Here is a 21,859-nt window from a genome sequence, read left to right as displayed (position 1 = left end):
AGACATTTAGGTAGCCGGCTGAGCTTGTTTTCACATATACTTTTTGGTTCCTTTCCACTACTTTCTTATGGTTCTTTTTTGCAGCTTGTATACTTATGTGTGCTTCCTTTTGTAGCCCACCTGTACTTTGTTTCCAAGCAAACTTCCATGTCTGTGTAAAACTGTGTCAACAGTAATCAATCTAGATGTCTCTTCAGTAGGGAAAAAAGTAATTTGTTTTCTTTCTCCCCTTTTATATTGGTACTTTGGAGAGTGAAGCTACACTTTTATATTTTGCACCTGTATATATGTGCCACTACATGTGAAGGTGAGCAATTCTAGTATGAAAGTCTAAACATTATGCAGCTCCACCTGGCTTCCTCAGGATGGAACAGTGAGTGATGACTTCCTGGAACCTTATCTGAGAATAGTTATCAAGCCTTATCTGAAAATAAGTTTATAAATAATGAAATCAAAGATCCCAAGGGCATTTATATCCTGACTTCCAAGGATAAGGGATAGGTCCCTAATAAAGAGAGAGAAGTGACAATGCCAGAACACTACATATTTGTTTTCCAGCCGGCACAGCAAGCAAGCACATGTGGCCATGTGGATTGTGTTTAGGACTCCAAAGAAGCCTCTTTTCGAACCACTTCTGTGGTAAATACATGTGATTAATTTCCAGATCAAGCATTTTAATTGCAAGGGAAGGAACAGGATGCTGAATGGTAATATCTAAATGAACATACGCAGGTTTTTGAGGAATCCCTGATATGTTTCATCTGTGATGGCTTAAAACAATCTCAGCACTGCCATACTCCTAGCATGGTCAAGCATGAAAATGCACATCTGTTTCACTCTTTTTTTTAAACTTTATTGTGGTTTCTTCACTTTTTTATTTGCTACAACATACTGATTTTAATTTTCCTGTGCGGCTTTTCATAATTTTTTGAAATACATGTTTATTAAATTAATAGTATTGTCCTTGAATTTATTGTAAAATCCACATGTACATGGATAATATGAATTTTTACTTTCCATCATCCAAATCTTTCAATTTTTGGATGAGTTGAAATATTACTTATAGTCCTCAAAGAATGTTTTCAAAAGTCATGTCTCCCAAGAGGAAGCCTGAAAACTGCAGATACTTCCTATTTGTATTATTTTTCAACAACCGTTTTTTTTTCCATTGGAATTGGATTGATGAGGGAACAATGTCATTAACTCCCTTGTGCAAAACTTTGCTAGAAGTGAAGCTTCTTTCTTAGTTTGTGTTCCACCACTTCTCCAAATAGTCAGTGCATATGGTTAGAGAACAAGAAATGGATTCCTCTGATGTGTTAAAATATTTCATATCTAGTTCAAAAAAAAATCCCATCTGCTTGGAGCTTCCACTAGAACCCAATTCTCAACAAATTACCTCATTATGTTTGTGTTGAACATCAGAAAAACTATATGACTACTTACAGAGCTGCTGGGAATCATTGACCACACTGTACAACACAAATGAGATTTGCAAAGTAGCAGCATTGTAAGTTCAGGGTAGTCGAGCTCTAGCTAATGAATTCAGAGTCTCTGACTCCAAAACAACAGGAGGACACAAAATAAGGTCAACTTATTAAAAATCCACAGAAGTTGCTGTCACTACCACCCCACCAGTCCATTTCCCTTTCTATTCAAAAGGGATTTTAGTTTTCAGCCATATGAGATGTCTTCCTGGGCTTTTTGTGGTGCCTTGGGCTTTGATGATTAGGGAAATAATCATCTTGTAAAGTGCTAGAGATAAGGAAGATATTTAAATACTGGTTTCCTTCTTTGTTTACCTCTGCAAAAAGCTGAGGGACCAAACAGCTGAGGGAAACATTTTGCAAGCTTTTCAAATTTACACAGTAAATTCAACAGTGTTGCTGTGAATGTTATCACTGAGTTTTGTATTCATGCTTGATTCTTTACCAAATTAGCTCTTCTGTGAGTAAATATATCTTTCTCAGTTGCACTCCTCAGTCTATGTCCTGAAAGTAACAAAACTGATGGAGTATGTTCCAGATATGCAAACCAATTAGCCTACATAGCTACAACAAAATCTCAGTAAAATAAGTGGGCTTAAAAGAATCAGATATTGAATCCAGGTTATGTAATTTTCTTTGCAACACTGTATGCCAACTATAAAATCTTACATTACTTTATGAACAGTTACATCATCAATCTTCTATGCTGCAGTGGAAATTTGTGGACAGCTGAAAGCATATTTGAAAACAAAACAATGCAATGAAAAGAATACCAGCACTCTTACCCACACTATCTCTAATTTTCAATTTGCAATCTTTTCACGTCTGGTTTATTTAGTAACTGAATTAAGATTTGAAGAAAAAAACCCCACACAGATTAATAAATCATTTAGTAGTAATAATATTTTCACTCTATTTTTTCAAAATAATAATAATAATCATGAGTACACAATCCTTGCATTATGACAATACCATCAAAGTTTGAACAATTATGTGTAGATTATATTCATACACGTAGAAAAAGATAAAAGAAACATTATATCAATAGGTAGGTATACTGATGTGTATTATATATGGTGTATATATATATATATATATATAATGTGTATTATGTATTATATACTTGGGAGAAAAGAAAGCAATAAAATAAAAAATTTAATCCATTATGGCTTCAGTTTTTACAGATCCCCAAAACATTACACACAGACCTTTTTGACACCACAAGCTTGGATTTTCTTTCCAAATTCTGCGTAGATTTTTTAACTAAAAATGTTCTGTTCCAGAAGAATGCAGCCTCTCTCTTCAAACTAAATATTTTGATAGGTTTGTTGCTAGTATGAATAACTCCTGCTACTTTTTGTATATTATGCTATCAGTTTATATTTGTACAATTTCAGCATTACTTTTACAATTACAATATATTATGAAAAACATATGAAGCCTTTTTTTTTTTTTTTTAAATAAACAGTCATCATGGCATTCACATGATACTACCTCTACAGAAAAAATAAATAATTTCATGCACAGTACTTTCATGACATGGGTCTTCTAACTTCATTGACTTTAGGACCCAAGGGAAGCCCAGGCACAATTGTCAATAGACCTCCTTGAAATAAAAACATCATTTTTCCTTCTGCCCATTGCAAGGAAGACTGAAACTGCCACTGATAATTAATCCACTGAGAGAAATCAATATTGCAACCGGTTGGAGATGAAACAACCCATAGCAAAATAAACTTTTGCCATGACAGTGCAGCAGTTCTTCGAAGCATACTCTGTCTGTGGGCAGATGTGGAATCATAATAAATGATTGCAAAGAACTGCAAACCAGTCATATCAAACAGTTGTATTTTGTGCCATAAAATGCAGTTATTGTTCTTGTCCGTGCTGACTTGCTTTTCAAGACATAGTAATGGCCCTCTATTTGTAAGGTCTGAAAATTCTGTGAGAAAAAGAGGAAGAAGACAGGACAGTTTGCAAACAGCCAGTAGTGGAAACTGTTTGTAAGAAAAAATAGCAGTGTTGTATTGCATTCTGGTTATACCAGTTCTTGAACTAGACTGCAACACAGGAAGTTAGATTTTGTTTGGAAACTCTAGATTTTGAGTGCACTGGTCAACATTTACATATTTATTTATTTCAACTCCCAAGTGAAGGCCAAAATATTTCTTGTAGAGAAGATTTTAGGTATGGATTAGAATTTCAAAGAATTGAAGAGTAGCTGTTTTAATATAGACCTTTGATTGAAGACAAAACACTTAGATAAAATCAGTTAAAATAATAACGAGCTCTGTGACGCTGCATGTGGAAATCAAGCCTATAGCTGTTCTGGGAGTGGCATTTAGCAGGAAATACCATGGCAGTCAATGACAGAATTCACTGATGCGGTCTCCTAGCAGCCCTCCTCCAGAAGTCCTTCAATGGGCCTCCAGAAGCACTTCAATCGGCCTTCAAAAGTGACTTTAGGGCCAAATGGCCACCATTTGATCCTGTGGTCTCAGCACAGATGGTCAGTGAACACAGAATGATTTATGTTCCTTTGTACAAAAGGCTGTTGCATTTTATCCCTTGTATGAACCTAACAGGTTGATTTAGCTGATGCATAGCTTCCAGAAAGGCAGCCAGAGTGGGGTTGCCTGCTATTTCCTTTGACAGCTTTTATCAATGGTATAAAGATATGCACCTTATTTCAATTTATAGACATTGGTTTGGGACATTTAGGATATTCCACAGCAGTATTTAATTTCCTTTATCAGTCCTTTCCTCATCACAATACCTGGTCTACGTTGCTTGCTGTAACCATTTTATCTACTTATCCCTTGGGACTGGGGTCCTTCTAATTGGATTGCAACTGAATTTTGGCTGATCTAAATAAGGCATATACCTTCACTGACAATACCATTTTAACAGCTAATTATATTATTCTTTATATTTCACATCTTGAAAATACAATGAAGGTATACCAAATCATAATTCATCCATTTGTTTTTTCTGAAACACTTTGTGGGTTTGTTTTGTTTGTTTTCACTTTGGTGGTTTTTTGGTTTGGTTTTTTTTCTGCCTGGAATTTTTTGTAAATTTTTTTTTTTTTTTTAACCACCATTTCCTGCTGGCTGGGTCATTCTACTTGTCTGTATTGAATCTAAAGAGGTCTTTGATATCCAAGGAACCATCCTCTTCCGTCTCAATGATTATGCTGCCATAAAGAGTTTCAAAACAGAGTTACCGCCCACTGTTTGTAAATTCTTTGATGTAGAAATAGATTGTTTTAATTCCTAAAAATTCAACCAACAACATTTTTTAGGCTAAATACCTGTCTTCACACTCAAACATTCAGCATGCAAACGTGCATGCACATACATATATGTTGTAATTTTATTTAAGTCTATCAAACTAATACTTCCAGTAGCCTCTGATAGGCTCATCCTAAATCTTCCTTGCCTGCACAAGGAGCTGCATGGGTGGCCCAAGGCAGCCACATCCTCAGGACACCCAGCTCCATATCTCCTCTCAGCAGCAAAGAGAATCCTGTCTCCACACTGAAGCAGCTTCTAAGAAAATGAGAAAGGAGTAAAACATGATTGGGAAAAATCATTAAATCATTTGCCTGAGTTTGAAAATAAGGCAGGGATGTTGCAAAGAGTGGTTTGTTGTTTTGGTTTTTTTTTTTCCCTGAGAGTGAACAAGTAATGTAGCTTCACTTTCCAATTAGAGCTGTACTATGAGTAGTGTCCAGCCAGCATTAGAGGCCAGAAAATACTTCTGTAAGTAATTTGAAGGTCAGAGTTATCCTTTTTCTTTATACATGTTTTGTCATAAGGTGCTCCATTCTCTTATCAGCTCAGGGAGAGACTTTTCTTCAGTTAGTAGCAAGGCAGAAGAGTCCTTACAACAAGCTTGCAAGATGTTGGAAAACAAAGCATCACTGATAAAGGCTAGTCTGCTTTGGTTTTCATTGAAGTTTCAGTTCCACATCAACATCCCATTCTGATATGGGCTAAAACTAACTTTTCAGTCTCCCCTCTGCCTCTAGTTGCAAGATGTTTGATCTCTGGGGAGAATACAGCTGAGCTCTTCGGGCATGGAAGAGTCTATGCCACTAGCCTCAAAGCAGCTGCTGTCAGAAGACAAGCTCAAGTACATCACATGAGATACTTGGAACATCTGAGAATGTGTGTGTTTGTGTGTGTGTGTGTGTATTTATCTGTACATGCAAATTTTGATATATAACCCATGTGATCTGGCATCTGATGCTACAGATTTTAAAATTGTTTTTACAAAACCTTTGTGAGTCAGGTATTTTTCTATACAGTTTTTATAGGAACAAACCTAAATGCAGCAAAGCAGGGAAGTCACCTTCAAGGAGATAACAGGGTGCAGAGCTCTGAGTCTTGTGATTCCCACCTCCCATTCTATTAAAAGCAACATTTTAGTAATGGCAAGACAAACAGGAATGTTCCTCTAGAGAGAATTTTCTAGTGTTATGTTGTCCTAGTGTTGTTCTAGTGTTGTGTTTTTTAACCTCTCCAGTCCTTTGGAGAAACTGCAATTTGGGGTTGGTTATTATAGAAGCCCACACACTCATGGAAACAGACTAATGATGTTTCTTACCTGTAGATAGCCTGAGTCTGGGCATAATTCATTACTTTAGTTGCATTTCCTCTGCTTGGGGAACGCTAGTGGAAAAGATTTTACAACCTCACAGCCAACTTCTCTGTTCATTAGAATTGAAATTCAGAAATCAGCCTTATGATTCCTCCCTTCAGTCTCAGATAGAGGGGAGTTTTCCCCAGAGGGGACACTAGACTGAAACTGGTTTGGAATCTCCCTTCAGGAAAGGAGAGTGTGTGCTCCTTTCTGACCACAAGTTACCCTTCTCCTATCAATCCTGCTGCCCCACTCCACTCAGTTGCTCTTGTCATCCCCTTTATTCACAACTTGTCAGCTTTCCTGATTCCAGGTATCATTTCCTTGATAAATATTCATTATGTCCCATGATTTCTGATCTCCATCTTACAAACACAGTATAAAAAGGCTTTTTCCTTGGGCTGCAGACACGAAAGTAGCGTTCAAGCTCATTAGTCCCTCTACAAGAGAATATTTGTCTGCAGAATTGGCCCTATGGATGGGCAAACTAGGTACTTGCCTGAGGAGCCAAATTTTGGAGGAAAGGGGTGGCTCACAGAAGCTGCTGCACACTGAGCACTTGCTGTCAGTGTTTTTTCTCTTCAAATGAATCACCACTGGGCATTGTGACTAGAGGAGGAGTAGAGACTTACAGGTTTTGAGTCTTGGTTAAACATTTTGAGCTCATCTTCCCCCTCTAGGATGCAGGAAGCTTGACTTGGCGCTTAAGCCCAGCAGGTTTGGCCACATGCTGGTGAAGGAAGCACATGCTGCTGGGCAGTTGCAGGCGGCCCAAGCAAAGGTTGTAGGGATACAGCTATGGGACAAGTAAGAAAGGGAGAGAAATAAAGCCTCTCAACCACAGGGCAGGCCCCATTTATCTGACAGGGAAGCATGGGCAAATGTGGGATCATGCTCAGCACTGGCACTGAGAAGCTGCAGCAGGATGCCCAGGTGGGATGCTCTCTCCTCTCTGAGCACAGTGGCAGCTCGATCCGCCTTGTTTCTGGCCTGAAGTACATCTGCTAACCCACCACATTCCCAACTCCATGTGTTGACCTGAGGAGGTTTGATGAGAAGGACTGATTTCAAGAATAGATGGCCTGTGTGGCTGATTTATTTCTGCTGAAGCAGACTACCAGATCCTCTGAAGCTGTCTCAATTACCTCTATGTAAAGGCTGTTATTCTTCTCCTACAAGTAGTAGTCATGTTTGAGTGGCCCAATTTGTGCAGATTTGGCCTGCCTTGTCCACTTAAAAGACTATTAATCACCACTCCAGTTTATAAATCAAGGAGGCCAAGTTGCTGAGAGCAATTGAGAGGCTGAGGCTCCGCAGAAGCACTTAACCAATTCCCAGACCCAAGCTTAGCATTTCTTCTTCCCCGCCTTAAGTCGTTAGACAATTCATCATCCTTCTCCCATTGAGGCAGAATGCGCCTGACAGAAGAATGCCTGAAAGCTAATCAATATGATCAGCTTCAGGGGGAGAGCACATCAAAAATTTTTTTTTGGTTTCTAAGTTTTTTAAATAAACACAACCTCTTCGCTTTAAGATTTGATAGTTTGAATTTATGGAAGACAAAACCAAAAAACAAAGTGCAAACAAAAAAAGATGCTGCAACAGGGGAAAAACATACCACAGACACCCTTTTGCAGTAGCTGTCTGTGATGAATAAAATGTCAGGCAAGGAATAGGACTATTATGATTGCGGACTATCAGTTTTGGGTACTACAGTCACACAAGATCGCTTTTCTTTTACAGCAGTGTCAAGTGCAATTGGCAGGCCAGAAGTCAAAAGGAGGTCTGCTCCTACTAAATAAACATCAGCCTGTTCTGTGCTTGCATGTGGACTAATGAGGTTATGATAGAAAATGGATCTGCTCTGTAATAAGGCAGAGTGAGGGAACTTGAACAGGAGGTTTGTTTCCCTATTCTGTGATAAGTTGCTTTTACATATTTCAAGCACAGCCTTTTTTTTGGAAAGAGAGAAAACATAAATTGTTCATTGTACAGAGGAAAGCATGAGTGACAACTGTAAGTGGAATAGACAGTTTCCATTACCCCCTCACACTTGCTGAAGAATAATTTGCAAAGGCTGGGTAAATTGTGTTTTAAGAAGTGTAATGACGTGTAATAATTTCCTGTCAGCATGTCAGTTACAAGCAGAGTGAGTTTGATAATTTTGGGATAGGAGATAGAAAGAATTGAGGATAGGGGGGAGGGAAGATAGAGAGAAGAAATGGGAAGGTCTTTTAGGATCGCTGGCTCCAGAAACTAATGAAAGCATAATTGTATAAAAAAAAAACAGGTGGAGTGCTAGATAAAAGCAAGAGCTGTGCAGCAACCCGCCCAGATACTAATTCCCATTTGCTTTCCCATTAATCTTGCATAAAGATTCCAGGTCACAGGTCCAGCTACAGGGAGTATTAAGCAATTTAGTAGGATGGAAAATGGCTCAGAAATCAGAAAATGGATGATCAGAAAAATTTCCTTTTCTTGCCCTGCAAAAGGCATCTGTAGCATAATGCGGAAAAATGTTTCTGCTCTCAGTGTCTCTGAGAAAGGGAAAAAAACCCAAAGAAATATGGAAAGAAAAAGGAAAAAAAAAAAAAGAAAGAGTTGGGATGTATTTGATTGCCTACTTGTCTTTGAGAATGCACAGTGTGGTAGAGATCAGTAAATGCCACAGCTTATAGATCAACCTAAGATGAATGAGCCAGTTATTTTCACACTGTTTCACCCCTTCTTCTCATTTTTATCTTAAAGACAATATTGTCTGAGATTTATTATTTATTAATTTTGTTATTTTATCATGCTGGCACTTCTGTCAGGAGCATAATATTTACTTTAATCCAGCCATGGTTGAATCAAATTTCCACTCTCCATTATACATATATGCACCAAGAGTTAGTCTGCGGACCTCATGACACTTATTACTGATTTGCATTGTTGAAAAAGTAAAGGAAATTTGACCCTCAACATGCAAATCTTGTATTATCCACCTCACCTTCTTGATAGACCATGATTTTCCTTTCCAGTACATATGGTTTTCCAGAACCATCTCTTAAACAGGACTGTTTCTATCATTTCTTTGTTTTTGGTGGTGGATTGGGTGTAAAGTAGATATTATTCTTAGAGAAGCTACTTCAATATTTAATATAGCAATTGATAGCATTTTCCTAACAATCTATTTCTCTTCTCATTGTTGTCTTAATGGTGGTCTTGCACAACTTCCACTGCTCACTGAAATTTAAGCTTTTAGACAATAGAGTACTTTCAGCCTTAAATGTGCCTTAGAGTGAAGTCTTCCTTATATCAAATGTTGAATTCACTGGTCAAGATAGAACATTTACCTCTGGATATGCAGCAAGGTAAGAGAGTCTTTTGTTTTAATTTATGCCACTTTGTAAAACAGATATTAAAATGCTCTGGGTTTGGTAGGTTTTTTTTAGGTGGTTTGGGTTTTTTCTCCATAAAACATTAATTTGGAGGCCTCCAAATAGGTTCAAATGGAAATTTCACATCCATTTCTGGGGTTTTTTTTCTTTTTTAATGTTTAAGAAGATGCATAGGTAGTCATATCTTGTGGGACTGAGTATGGAACCACTCAGCACATTGCTGCATGCTGACTTAGAGAAAGAACCTGACATATCTTAATTGTGTGACTGCATTTGTCACCACTAATTTTGAAACTGATTGCATTGGAATAGTTAGGTTATGAATGCAAACAAATGCCAGACAGCTGGAAAAGTGTGGTAAGTCTTGTTTGTCTTCAAGGTGTGCCACTGAAGAAGTCTTCTCAGACTGTGGGTTTCCTTTCCCTTCCTTATACTCAACTAGCATCATCTTAAAAAAAAAAAAACAAAAAACAAAACAACAAAACAGAGAAAGCTGTTTTAAATAAAGTTACAAAACAACACAGACACAAAATAATTATCATTGTCATTACGTTACACATCATACCAGATAAAAACATATTACAAAGGTCACAGCACAAGTAATAGCTCTCAAGAGGTAGTTTCAATGAAGAACAGCTTTTACATGAGTGTTTTTCTATGATAATCTTCAAGAATCATCATTTCATTTCCAATCCTTCAGAATTCTATCAATAACCACTTGGTTTCTCAACCCAAGTTTCCTTTACAGTGGCGCAATCAAAGCTATATGTACTGTTGTTAGGCATAAGTCATGGAAGTTAAACCTCCAGAAGGAGACATCATATTCTACTGAGGAACAACTCCAAGAAACATGTTGGGATTTGGATTGAGAAGCAACCAAACATGAACTACCAGTAAAGTGTAATGGCAAACAGCATATAAACAGGGAGAGGGGTGGCGGGGATGTGTGTACGCCCAAGCAGGGGACACCTAAAGGAGCCAGGAGACTCTTTCACTTCTCTGAAGAGCTGCACTAAAGCAGTGCTGAATCATTGCAAATTGTCATGTCCCTCCTTTTGGAAGGATGTTGAAGATACTGTGAGGTTACAGAAAGTAACAATAGAAATGATCCATATGCTGTATATACTGCCATGTGGTAAAACATTAAAGGAAATCAAGCGGTTTGGCTTATCAGAAGAAAGACGAAAAAATAAAAGATCAAGGTGGCTTAATTATAGTTGTATAAGTACTGTGCACTGAAGTGGCTTCTCATCTACTAAAGAAAGCATAAAAAGAATCAACAGCCATAAGCTAAAGAAGACAGATAAACTCATATTTAGTATTAAGTTATGCTTTTACAGCGACACTAGCTACCAAGGGAAGTGGTGGATTCTCCACAACTTAATATACCCAAAGCATGGTCTGGAAGTCTGCCTGGAAGATATGCTTTCGTCAAACATAAATCACTGAGCTCAGGAAATAAATCTATATGATCTAATGTTTTTTTCTAGCCCTTAGATCCATGTATTTATAAAATGTGGTATAGATTAAAATTTAACTAATAGCTTAGAGACTTTCTTTGGTTTCTGTTAAATTATTGTCTGTTTTTAAATACTTAGTGGGTATCATGGCCTGTCTCTGTTTTCCCTAGGAGTCTGGCGCCAATTCAGAAGTATTTCTCTTTACTTTAGAGGATAATTTTAAAGGCAGCTAAAGCCATACTACTCACAGATGGTCATACTGGACTGAAGAGCAGTCCAGAAAAAAATGTATGTTTCATATTAGGATATCTCCCTAAGCTGCACAAAAAAAGAGTTTGAAGCAAGGGTATGTGTTTTGAAGTTTATGTTCTTCCACAGGTTACAGAATTTATTTCAAACAAGGGCAAGAAAAGTTCCAAAGGTTATTTTTAATTCCTTCTCCTCTTTACCTAGAACTTGTTGAAAAATAATTCTTCAAGAGTATTTTTTTCTTTTACAAAGAGCTATCGATGGACTTCCCTTTAATCAATATGGAGATAAATACACCAATATTTAAATGTCTGAAGTTTCCACTGCTGTAATATGTAATCATGAATTAAGAGGTTTGGAAAATTGCACCCTCACGTCCTCAAAGTGGCTATCATTTTCAATTAGGACAATAATATACATTATTAAATATTCTTAAAGGAAAACTAAGTATGAATGTGATCACTGAAAAATCATTATTTCAATCTAAGAGATATAAGGAATCAAAATACAAATACAAATCACAGATAAGTGGAGAAACTAGCAAGTTATTAGTATTTTCTGTCATTCCCCAATTTCCCTCCTTTTAATATTGCTATTGTTACTGCTGTGGTTCTCATTAAGTTTGTGACTGTAATTAGAATCTGCCAGGCATTCTTCAGATAGAAAGGAAGGTGTAGATTCTGTTTGGAAGTGCATATTAATGATCATTGTGTTTCATATTGTTTCCATTTTTAAGAATATCTAAACAATGAAACTTTAAAATGTTTTCACTTATATGTGGTGGAAGTAATCACTGTTGGCAAAAGAGAGATCAAACACAGACCAGGCTTACAAATCTTTCTTTCCCATAAAGATCAATTCTGCCACACATGGAAATAAGGAGCATGCATTCTTGACAGATACGCTGATCCTTGCCTTTGTTATGGAGCGAGCTTGGACACATGGTGTGCACTGGTCTTGAATTGCCCTGGACTGACAGGAAACTGAGCAGATGCTCATCAGGACTGTTACAGACACTTTCACCCTCTCTTGGTGGCTTGAGGCATGACCATATTCCAAGCCAGGGTCTCTACCACCACAAAGAGGTTTTGAGTGAGGGAGGTTAAACCCACTGAAGGAACTGCTTTGTCCCAGAGGCACTGGTCGACTGGCAATGGAGTTGGAGCTTTAGAATTCCAGACCCTCTGCTTTGAGGGTTTATACCTTCCCTCCAGCACCAGTATAAGGTCTTCCACAGCTACAGCAATCTGAAAATTGTCATTCTTCTTTTGATGCAAATCAACTTGGACAGTCTGTCAGAAATATGGACTGGCTGAGGTCTGCTCTGTGTCTCTAAAGGTGCTTTGCTCCTGTACAGTCCTCAGTACTGTATTTCTGCATGTCGTGGACCTACACTCACCTGACAGTATTCACATGGCCCTCACGTCAACCCTACAACTGTTGAAATGGTGGCATCTTGACTACATCAGTAGCTACCCTATTGATTTTGCAACACCCATTTTGTTCACATCTCAGAGTCTGACAAAGGGAATAGATCCATTTCTTCTTTCTTCAGAATACACTGTCTTCTAAAAAGTCAGAATTCCAGCTCATGCCACAAGGAACACCAAATGCTCTCTATACCCTGAATCACATGGTCATTTCAAATAGTTGAGGACCACAACTGCTTTATAACAATGTCCAAAACTCCTGCACTGTTGGGGTGAAAGGTTAATTTAAGTGGACAAATGAATCACACAGGACAGACCTCTGAGACAGATACACCTGACCTTGGATAGGAGGGTTAGTGAAGTCTACTGAGCCGTGATCATTCTGCATAAGGATGATGACCAGCCATATCACAGCATCACAGTCAGAGCTGGAAGGGACTTCTAGAGATGATCTCATCCCAGCCCTCTGCTAAAGCAGGTTCACCTAGAGCAGGTTGCACAGGATTCACATCCAGGCACATTTTGAATATTTCCAGAGACACTCAGCAACCTTTATTGACAGCCCCACATTCTTTTGCCATGCCTTTGAACAGCCTGATAATCTAGATAAATCTTCAGTTATACAAGAGCCAAATGTTATAAAATAAAATGCAGGCAATTTTGGCCTTATCGGTCCAATGGAGGCCATGTTTCCATGTGCAGTGCACTTCCATTCAGTGCACTTTAACTAAAAACCCCCTTGCAGTAAGCTGTGGGAAAGCAGTAAAGCTAGAACCAAGCTCTGCTCCCTGGAGGTGCCTGTGACAGCAAGGAGTGTGACAGTGGCACTAAAACAGCATTAACTTCACACGCCACTCCCTGCATCCTTGCCAGCTTCCTGAAGGAAGTCTACCCCAATACCAAAGTGTGCAGCTATGGGCAAAAGAGTAGGTTAGACTCACTGCTGAATATGTCCACACAGAAGGAGAAATTTGAAAATGCTTTTAGCCTCTTCTGCTGTGCAGTTGCTGCACACTGTGCTGATATGTGGGATTTTCTGACTGAATAGCAGTAGGACTGCTCTCATCATTGTCTCATCACGTCTCAGCTGATGTGCAATCACTTGCACCCAAGTTCCCCCCTCAGACGATTGCAAATCCAGAAACTGCTGGTCTCATTTGTCCTTAGTATACAGGGCCAGTTCTGTTTAAGCTGCCCACAGCTGTGTTATTTCTGTTTTATAGATGCTGCGTAAAGCTAGATTTTTACTCAGAATTTTAGAGACTATGCAAAAAGTATGATGAAATCCTGAGCTGAAGGCACTCTGGCCATGTTACAAGTATAGAAATGGTTTCTAAATGCAGTTAAAATTATGAAAGCTCTATTATTCATGATGACACTGATTATCTGCCCCCACACCTCACTGACAAATTCAGCCACTGCTTTTAGATGAGATATCATACTTTGTCCACAGACAGCCCTAGAGGTAGGAATTAATTATTAAATACTGGTTGATGATAATTACATGATAACTTTATTGACCAAAATCAGAAAGGAATGTGTGATGTGTTCTAAATCTTCTCTATAAAATGAATCCTCTGAGAAAAGAGAATGTCTATTCTGAAACAAAAAATTAGCTCTTATATAAACCATCTTTAGAAACCCCTTTGTCAAAAACACTAGCATCATGTTCTTAAAGCATAAAATGGGAGAACACATTTTAATCCAAATGTTTTCCTTGTCAGCACTAAATTAAATCTAGATAATAAAGCAGAACAGCAATTCTAATTCACTACTGAGGGTCACATACAAACTGCGTGTCCCTGAATAAATTCATATTTAAATTTAGTTTTGTATATTTCTTGTGTCTTTCAATACTCACCTTTCCAGAAAAGGCATCTGACTTAAGAGTCTTCAAACTGAGTGATCTTAAATGAAGCTTCCAAAAATCAGATAAACTTTACAAAAAAAATCCAAAACTTCTCATTATATTACATTACATTATTATTCCTTACAGTCAGTAATAATTTTAATGCTACTGATTTGTTCTCTACAATTTTAGAAGAAAAAATTTTTCATCAAGTACTGCTACTACTTTTATGGTTCATTTTAGATATCCTTGCAATAATAGAATTTCCAGCTTCAAGGGGGAATGTAAAGAGAACTTAGGTGAAAAATAACAGGTTTGATAGCTGCATGTTGCCTATTTCAGAATGTTTTAATTTATATCCAGGGTCTACGACTTGCACTTAACAGTATTTTACACCTACACAGAACTAAATAAAGAGATAGGAGGTATGGCAGGAATAAAAATCCACAAACATAGAGGACTGTTTGAGACAGAAGTACGAGAAATTAATTTTAAGACGCATATCAGAAATCAGACTTATAACAGAAAAACACTCAGAACCCCAGCAAAATTCTGCCCTAGCATTTGAACAAAGCTTTAATCTTAGCATCATCCAAAGTGGTAAATTCTCCCAAAGAATGGGCCTAGAGACTGAAATTAGAATCACATGGATCTAAAACTTTATGAAATTCGATGCAAGTGACAATTAAAGGTAGGGCTAAACAGCCTAGTCTGGTGCTTTCCTAAACCTTGGCAGTCAGTGTGGCTCAGTCCCTGTTCACCTGCAGATCCCAGACATCCTCTCTGCATAACTCTTACTCTGTGCCCAGGTTCTGAGCACAAGACAAGCATTTCCTTCCAAGAGGAAAGTCAGTTGGGTTGAGAGGACAATTTGCAGTGGGATACACGCCTTACAGATAGTCTTAGGGCACACAGTATCATCCATGATACCTACTGAATCAACACAGACTGGTTTCAGTTGGGGGAAAGGGCCTGATTCTGGTGGAAAATCAAGGACTCAGGCACACAGCATAATATGGCACTGCATCCCTCTTACATTCTGAAGGAATGCTCCCCCAGGATGGTGACATCTATGCACACTTGCATTGCACTGCTGCCATGGCCTACTCAAGCACATGCAGCAGAGTCAGGGATGGCAGAAATGGCAAGCAGCTGGTGGACTCAGAAGAGAGCCTGTTGTCTCAAACAAGGCTGCCAACATGTTTCCCCCACGGTTTGCTAACTTGAAGCCTCTCCATGTGGTCATATGCTAAGTATGAAGCAGGTCACACTAGACAGTTTTCCAGGTGAGTAGATGCAAGAGCATAGGGGGGGATAGGTACTGAGCCAGACCATGAGGAGAACTGATACACCTTGAGGACATAACCAGTCCACCTTTATCTAGTGTCTGCCTTGAACACAACAGCATGGACAGCATTCCTGTCCAGCTGGCCTAGACATCAGAACTCAGCCCTGACCTGGGTCACATGACTGTATAGATATATCTTTGTCTTAATTTGGGATTGATAGCCCCAAGCGCAAATGTAAGGAACTCAGTACCTCCTTCTCTCCCTGTTCTTTAGGAGATGAAAAAAATCACATGCCTTAACGTGAGAGATATTGGAAGAAGGTTGTGGGGGATGCAAATAAGGGCTGTCTATTTTTATTCTAGAAGTGGGCCATCCATCCATTTCTCCAGGATAGTAATGCTTACTACAAGTGTAATCACTGTAACTGAATCATTATGTTGTCTGGATTTTTCTTTTCTCTCCTACTGCCTTGTTCAATACTCTGCCCTTGACAGTATATCTTTCCAAAGTCTGTTTCACTGAATAGTCTTTAGACAGTTCTGGTACTTTTTAAATACCACATTGAAAGTCAAGTCAGATAACAGATGGAAATCATATATAATGGCAAGAGAACAGAATTAGTGGAAGCTTTATAACAAAAACGCTATTTAGAAGAGAAATGATTAATCAGTATTGGTTGGAATCTCCTGTAATGATGAATAATTCAATATATAACTGGTAAGAGTATCACTAGACTGTATCCCTATACATTTGGTTCATCTGAGGAAATCGCTATGTAAATAGAAAGAGCACAGAAGCACTCCAAGGCCTCTGTAACAATGGGAAATTCTTTATTTAAATGATGGAATTAACATCAGCCTGAGGCTTTCCTGTGAATTTCTGCTGCAAAGCTGCAATTTGCATATCTGTGAGTGTGTATGATATAGATTATCGCATATAAATAAAGATCTGCAGAGCTCTCTGAATTTTTCCTGTACAGATCTATGAGTAAGTAATAATGTACTGCCTTCTCTCTGCATAAAGGGGCATTAACTGCTGAGCATACAAGAGTAATTTAAATTAGTGGTGTGTAGTATATGGGTGGGCAGCAGTCTCTCCACAGTGGCCCTGTAGCGCTTCTGTGCAGGAGCAGCAACAGCCCAATCCAAACTGAGAGTTTGGCCCCAAATATCTCCCTTCCCTGATTTCCCCCATCGCTGAAATTACCTGTTAGTATCCTATGGGGTGAAGTGGAGGACAGTTGTGCCTGTGGTGTTGCCTTCCTGAAATTCTAAGCAACAGCAAGCAGTAACCACGCAAAGTTCAGCTGCATGTGCGGCAGCAAAGGAACCACCCTGTGAACCAACCCACAAGCAGCATCCCATCCCTCCCAGTGACTGACAACAGATGGCACCATCGCCTGCACCCTGCCTTAGGCAAGGGGAGAAGAGAGCCACCAAAGCCAGGTAACTAGCTCCACCTCTGACAGGGGATCCCCCAAAGGTAGGGCCTTTTGCTCCTTTGGCATCATCTGACAAATGCAACAGAACAAGGCATGAAACAGCCTCAAAGTACAGACTATATAATCCTTGACTAGCAACTGGCTTTGATTATTTGGCTGGACTGGAAACATTAGTGAGGCATTAACACCAATGTGGAAGATAGGGATATCCCAACATGTGTGAGAGAGTCTTGATCCTTAATCCACTCCCACCTAGGATTTGAACTGCTGGTAACATCTGCATCCCCCTAGTAAGATGTCCAGCTATCCATGTTCCCCTTTGTTTATGTGGTGCCTCACTCTGCTCATCTAATCCTGCACTGATAATAGGAGTCATTATACAAATGAGAGGATAGAGCACAGATGACAACATAATCTATCATTTCTTCCTATAACTATGATGCTGTATGACATTCATGCAGGCAGATCTGAAAAGAGAACCTTGACATATAAAGGGGCAGTACCACTTTGTCCATCATTGAAAATAAACACAAGGAGTGTGACAATTGCAAAAAAACGTGCTGCATACCAGTGTTACTGTTCATAAACTTGACTTGTTTGACTTGCTCATAGACCATCCATTGGTCTGTAAACTGCCACCAGTTTAAATGAGACAACTTTTTTTTTCAGAAATTAGAGTTCTAGGCTAGCCGAAGGATCTTCTATTGAAAAATTTTAACAACTGGAAGTGAATTTGGATTTCATATTGGATTTCGAAGTGGATTTGGATTTTGCAGTTACATATTCAGGGATAATAATAATTGGCTAACAAAATACAAACTTTTCAGAAAAGAATGCACAAATACAGCGTGTTTAAGACCTCACTTGTGATATGGATGGACTAGTTTTATGTCAGCTAGATAAGGTGTTCACTGAGAAGCAACTTACTTGAGGAAGATACCTAAAGATAAAACTTTTTTCATAAAAATCTATAGCAAGGATCCTTACAGAGGACAGTAAAAGGAGTAAAAGGCACCAGGATCACATGACATTCATACAAGAGCCTTAAAGGAACTCAGGTATTATGTGAACTACTACTGGTGACACATAGACTGCAACTTAAAGAAATTTGGAGGAATACCCTCACTTTTATGTATGTGGTAGAGAACTGAAAGCAGGGTGCATTGGTAAATTGTTTAAACATCCAATGAAACCTGCTGATGAAACTAGAGAGGGGTTTGATGCAGCTTTAGTGAGAAATTCAGGCCCTAAAGATCTGCTTGAATCTGTTGAAGGTGTGAGCAAGTATATGAGTAAACTGGAACAAAATGATACTATGTACTTGAATTTCTGGGGGTCTCACCCAGATTTCCTTACCATTGCCTTCTAAAGAAAGAAAACTGTTATTGAACAAAAGGGAAGATGCAGGGGTATGCAAAGATAGAAAATAGTGTGAAAGGAAGGTTACAAGGGTGTGCCATGAGACTCTACGCTGGCATCTATGCCCTTCAGCACACCACAAAAAAAATGTTGAAAAGAAGGAAAATACCGAGATGACAAAGTTTGCTGAGACAGAAAGTTGTTTACAATAGCCAGAATCAACACTGTAAAAAGCATGTCAGGGGAACATGCAGCTTAGTGACTGATCACATGACAGAATGTCATTACCGATGCAATGCCAACACAAGAAAAAGGAAGGCATACACAAAAAATGTTCTTTGTACAGTTTTGGACTCTCTGTTATCTACTACCACTCACAAAGAGAGCAGAGAGCAGCTCACTGTTCTGTAGCAGGCAAAAAAACCAAAAACATTATTAGGAAGGAAAAACAGTAAACCAAAGTAAATTCATTATGCTACCATTATTTTTTTAATAGTTCATACCCTGAATACTCATGTGGCTCTAGTTGTCTTGTTTCACAAGCTGACCTTACCCCAAAACACTCCAAACAGTAAATTTAAAAAAAAAAATGTAGAAAGAGGAAAAAATACAAAAAGGGTGTGGAATAACACAAGGAAAAACAAACAAGACCAGGATTTTTGGCCTGCAAAATAACCTCCTGAAGAAGGATGTAATGAAGATCTGTAAAATAATAAGTGTTCTTGACAAGGTAACTAGGGAACCATGGTTGATTTTTACTCCTGACAAAAGCACTAGGAATAGCAAAAAAAAAAATCACTTTGAAAGCCTGAAACTAACGGAGTGTTTTCTTAATACAATGCACAACTAAATACTGGAAGTTAATGGAAGATGAATTTATTAAACCCAACAGCTATAACACATGATTTTCTGGATGCGATACATAGATCATAAATGAGTTAAATCAGTAAATCATAAAAAATCATAGGTTAAGTCAAAGGGATTATCACTATATGTTTTCTTCTCCTTAATATGAGCTCCATTTATTTTTCCACTGCCCAAGAGAGGTTAGACAGGTCTTTGACTGGACCCAGACATCATGGATCACCAAAAATGACCAACGCCTTATACTGGTAACCACATCACCCCCTTGCTCTTGCCTTGAACTTGGTGCTGAAATTCACGCTGAACTGCTCACAGGGCTGCTGCTATCCACAAAATCCTGCCAAAGTACATCGTAACGGAAGTAGAGACTCGCAGCAATTCTCATTATACTTTTTTCTTCCCACAAAGACTTTTCCACACATTATTGTGTACTAGCAAAATAGAAGACCTAACTGCTTCAGTTTTCACCTGACTACTACAGTATATTTCGAAATTCTACAAAAAAAGTTGTAAACACATTCAAACAAGAGTAAACAAGGAAAGAAGCATAGATTTGCAGTGAGTTAAAGGGCCATGGTCACATATATTAGCACTACTCAAATGCACAGCTTTGCAGTACCTCACCTGGGCTTCCAGACTGTGAACGCATCCATGGAGGATGGAGACACAGGAAGGAGTACTGGAATGAACAACAGATGAAAAGCAAAAGTCAAATGCTTAGTTGCAAGGCTTCATTTCTTGATAAAGTTGCTGGGAGGTCAGCCAAAAGAAATGAAAGAAAAGAAACAAGCAGCAAGCCAGAGGAGGTTCTTATTTGGTAAAGAGGAAATGTGTCAATACAAGGTTTTGGAGGTGACTGTGCAGAAGCAGAAGTGTAAGTGAAATAGCTTATTTTGATGTGACAGCATTCTTGCTAGATTTAAGGCAATAAGTGAAGTGTTGCTAGAAGGTTTCTAATACGCAATTTAAGAAGTCCCAAGTGCCTGAACAAAATCTGTGTAATGAAAGGCATCAAGGGGATTCAAAGATGTTAAACAGGAAGGAAAACAAGCAGCACTATACATAGCAAGAGGTAATGAGAAGGGAGATGTAGAAGGAGCATCTGAACACAGCAGTTTTAGGTTTTAGTTTTCTAGGGCTACACCTTTTGCCACCCATATCAGTGAATGCAGACCAGACAAGAACAGAGTCACTCCAGAGTCATCAAAAGAAAATTAAGTCAGAGAGGGAAAAAAAAGAGTGAGTACAATTAGAAGAAAAGAGGAATTAGATACAGTATTCTTTTATTTTGAAAACTTGGGTATCTCTATTAAGAAAAAGATTATACTGAGGTAGCCAGAAATTACTTTTTCCAAGGCTTGATGTTGTTGCTAAAAGCTGCCAGAACTAGGAAGCTGAAGAAAGTTAAGGATATGAAAGTTGGGGTAGCAGCTTCAAACATCCATAATGTGAGGTAAAATCACATAATGATTGAACCCTATCAGGAGTTTCTAGAGGGCAGAGAGATATAAAATTCCATGCTAGAGGACAGAAATAGCCAGAGTACTAAATAACACAGCACATAATGTGATTAATGAGGCAAATACTTTTAACAGGTTTGAGTTAGTAATTGAAACCTCGGAAAAGGCTGCACCCAAGAAACAAATTTATTTGAAGTCATCCTTGTTTCATCTTCTAATTTTATGCAAGGACCGGAAATTATGCATTTGTGCAATGCCCAATAAACTTTTTTTCTATATATTAACTAAGAGATAAAAAATGAAGAGGTTTTTCTGTCTGAAGTTTGTGAAGCAGCTGTTTACAGTGCGTTCTGAGGTTGAGAGAGGTTTCCTGGTATAAATCAAAGCCAGTCACATGCTATGTGGTATTTCCACTGTGTCCTTGATTATCTAAGAGCACAGCAAGTAATCAAGAGTATCTTTCCAGCTCAGCAGAAGCTATTTCCACTGACTTTCTCCGAAAAAGAGGCTCCACTTCAACTGGTATCTGCTGTAGGTGGAAAAATTGAAGGCTTTCTATTTTCCCCTAGGGGCTATGTGGCTTGTGTCCATCAGTAACCTAGCACATTATTAGCTACAGAAGTATTTACCAGTTATGGGAACCTGCTTTTCTTCTTCCTCTTCACTTACAAAACGCTGGATTTTATATTACTGTTCATAGATTGAATTCACACCAGCTTCACTGTTAAAATCCCTTTGTAAACATACACTCCTGTCAAGTGCCTGTGGGCGTGGCTACCAGTGCTGGAAGCGGCGGCTCCGCAGGGAGCGGGGAGGCACCTGAGGAAAAGCAGCTCTTTGCAGGTGGAGTGGGGCTCTGCTTCTGGTGCTTTCCCTGCCCAGACAATGCTTTCTCAGCTCACAACGGATGAGGCACCTCCTTCCCACCACCACACACTGGCTTC

Source organism: Corvus cornix, chromosome 2 (assembly GCF_000738735.6).
Source record: "Corvus cornix cornix isolate S_Up_H32 chromosome 2, ASM73873v5, whole genome shotgun sequence".
NCBI lineage: Eukaryota > Metazoa > Chordata > Aves > Passeriformes > Corvidae > Corvus > Corvus cornix.
Note: the sequence above shows the minus strand (reverse complement) of the source record.